Source organism: Rhodnius prolixus, unplaced genomic scaffold, assembly GCF_049639745.1.
Source record: "Rhodnius prolixus isolate KJV_2025 unplaced genomic scaffold, Rpr scaffold_1, whole genome shotgun sequence".
In the NCBI taxonomy this organism is placed as follows: Eukaryota; Metazoa; Arthropoda; class Insecta; order Hemiptera; family Reduviidae; genus Rhodnius; species Rhodnius prolixus.
The window spans coordinates 38,396,546-38,400,060 of record NW_027411581.1 but is presented as its reverse complement, the minus strand read 5'-3'; the positions used below and the strand labels follow the sequence as shown (position 1 = coordinate 38,400,060).

The 3,515-nt window shown below is 32.6% G+C and overlaps 1 pseudogene; it reads left to right on the top strand.

Moving 5' to 3' along the window:
* Positions 1 to 2,186: 2,186 nt before the first annotated feature.
* LOC141446363 (U6 spliceosomal RNA) lies at positions 2,187 to 2,282 on the top strand (annotated as a pseudogene).
* Positions 2,283 to 3,515: the final 1,233 nt, after the last annotated feature.

Genomic DNA, 3,515 nt, shown 5'->3' with positions numbered 1-3,515 from the left:
CCAGTTCATTCATTTTCTTTTTCTTTTCTTTTATGATTTAAGTCGCGTCAACATCAAGGTTATTGGCGCCCGGAGCTTTTTTCAGTGCACTGCCGGCCTCCGGACAGTGTTCTCTCGTTACAGACAACTCTGTCCATCACCCGGACAGTGAGCTGTAAGAAGCTCTTAGAAAGAGAAAATCTAAGGGTCAGCAGCTGGATTCGAATCCGGAACCTCCACGTGGGAATCCAATATGCTAACCGCATAGCTAATCCCTTCCCTTCGTTCATTCATAATATTTTATTTTTTTGTTATAATTATGATAAAATGTATATTATATTTTCGTAATTAAATAGGTACTTTATTTTAGCTTTATTCCAAATTATTCTTCTGATTTATCTTTATTATGCTCTTTATTCTGAATAGTCACATATATCGTATGTATGTACATGCACGTTAAAGTAAAAAAAGACAAAGGCAGAGTCGGCTACTATTTAAATTTGAATCACGGATTTAAAACAATATTTCAGTCTAGAATTCGTCTTTCCGAAGTATTTGTGAGCACAAATAACGCGTAGGTAATATCAAGTAAATTATTCAACAATAATTATTCATTTCTCAATTGTAATTTAATGTAGTCCCTCTAATTTTACTTATAGTAAAATACTGGAATAATTATGTTAGCTGTCATAAAAATATGCATATCTTATTTATCTTATTACAGTCATTCTAAGTTAAATGGTGTTCTACTTGAACAAATATTTTGTAGATTAAAATGGCCAGCATAAGGGTCTGTGAAACATCTAATAAATTCAAAAAAATATTAATGAAAATTAATGTAGTAAAATTACTTAAAATAATATCAATGAAATGTTGGGTACTAGCTGATTTGTGTACCTTTTGGCGTTTAATCAACCCTTATACTTAACATTTTAAACTGTAAGTTTTTGTTAAAGAGATATACATATATTCTTAATTGGTTGGAACTGCATTTTTATTTAATCTTTAATAATTTCTAAATTTTAATTAAAATTGAATTTCTGGAGATATTAAATCTCTATTTTCTCGTCAAAATTTTACTAATATTATTTATCTTTGACATTTACGTCTTGCCCGCGTTTCGATTGTCATAATAATCAGGGCTAGCGTACAGTGAGAATCAATCATAAGTAATAGATGCTTCTTGGTTAATTCGTTTAAGAAAAAATTATTATAAAAAAGGTTCCTTGGAAAGTCCTATTTTTGAGCAATTTAAGGCCTGCCTGTTTTAAGGAGGATTAAATTTATTGCCGTTTTGAAGAAAATCTGGAATTTATGTTCGGAAGAACTCGATGAAAGTTCCATTATTTTGAGATTTTCGTGAAAAAAATGGCCTCTAATATTTTCTGTAAACTTCGTATATATGGCAAAGTAGGCTCCGTCTTTAAGGCTTTTCAATTTGAATATGGCTCAGTTAACATCGTCGGTGTTCAACACAGACTTTTTTCTTAGTTTGCAACTTCTCCAATAGTGTTTTGCCCTTTCATCAGTTGATAACAACCGACTGCTTTAACAAATAACTTGCGAGATTATTACTTGGTCGAATAATACAGTTTTTTCACTCTCTAATTAGAATCGATTTCTTTAACACATAGCTCTCTTTCCAATGGCATCTCTTCTTACGTTATATTGATGCGATTATCATATTTATTGATTTTTAAACTACTTCTTAAGTAATTAAGGATACGACACGCAGAATACTGTTTTATTGCAAGTGTTAACTGTTGAAATGTAGATAGATAACAGAGTCCTTTGAGGAATATATATTTATTCTTTTAATATTAGCAGTTTGAGAGAGAAATCGTTCGGAAGGAAGTGTAATCGATTCGAAACGTTATCACACTTGTTGTAAGCCTACGACAAGGGAACGGGCAGAAGACAAACAAAGGGTAGATTGAAAAAGTTCTTTTGATAGTAATGTATAGCCTTGCCACCTACATAGTTCTGGTGCTGCTTCTGTTGGCTAGCCACTACTACCTGCCACCTGTAGCCTCCTCATGTATATACACTGTCAGACTAACCACTATAACAAACACGGACACATCTAAAACTACAAAATATCATCTTCCTCAAGTTTCCTTTAAATACTTCTTTGTTGCTAGAGTTGTAGGTTTGTGGTAAATTTTATTTATCATTTTTCTGAATAATTAATTTTACACTTGTATTATTTGTACTCACTTCGGTGGCAAATTTACTAAAATTGGAACTATACAGAGAAGATTAGCATGGCTCCTGCGCAAAATCGTGGAGCGTTCCTCATTTTTTATTTAGGGGCGGGTATCGGTCTAGTGGTCAAGAGCGTGGTTTTGTAAGTGGGAGATCCCCAGTTCAAATCCAGCGTATGACTACTTTTTATTTGTTAGAATAAAATTGTTTATAGTAAAGCATGAGCATCTGCCCCGTCCTCGACACCTAATTGTTAGTAGTTGGACGTTAAGCCACGCCTGAAAAAATATGCAATGTACTTTACTTCACAAAATTATTTGCACATTAAAAAATACGAACAAACAAACAAAGCAAAAATCAAAATTTGTGGCCAATTCAGGGTTCCTCAAGTCTACAGTGTTACAGTTAGTCGGTGTATTGGCGGCAATCTAAGATGCGTAAGGAATCCGGATATGTCTCACAGTGACATGTGTCTGTCATTGCCAATCCTCAGACTACTGGTTGGGTCCCTCAAGGTTAACGGTTTAAACGAAAACCCAAAATCATTTTAAAAAAACAATTTTTGTACCATCTAAACTAGCAATAATAAAATTGAGAAATATTAATCGATTAAAATCACTTTCCAGATTTCATTAGTAAAGTACTTCGAAAATGGATTTTTGAAAAATTAAAGAAAAAAACTAGCCTAATGAGAGCAATCATATGTTCTTCATTTACCACACTTCCTAACCCATACTTTTGGTAAAAACTCGGTATTTTCTACCATTTTTAATTCTTACTCACGATACACAGTTGTAAAACTTTAAGAACAGTTAAGGACACCGGAGGGAAGAGGTCATCATTCCGCCCCAGAGCTTCCCGCAAAAAATTCTTTAAAGAAAAGTTTTAGATTTATGTTCATGAAATAAATAAGAAGTTTAGAGAAATTGGTAGAAGCAATTTTTTGGAGCAAATGTTTACAAAAACTTGGAAATCCGTCTTTTGAAATGTTGCATTGGCTTCTAAGCATTTTCTTAGAACTTGATGTTAAAGGCAACACATATAATCCTCCTTAAAATAAAGGAATTAAGGACCATATATTCTACTGAAGTAGCACTTTACCCTGCATGTTCTCCACCATCTCTTCGAGAAGTGTTTTTATCGAATATTTCGGCAAAATTATTCTAAATAAAATTTATTGACCAGAACGCGCACAAAAATGAAAAATTCTTTAAGAAAATCGTGAGAGGAAATTAAAAACAATTGAAGAAATATACTTAGTGACAACATTTTATCAAAATTGGATCGTGGAATTTTGAAAGTTTGAAAAAGATTCCAATCGAAATATTAAG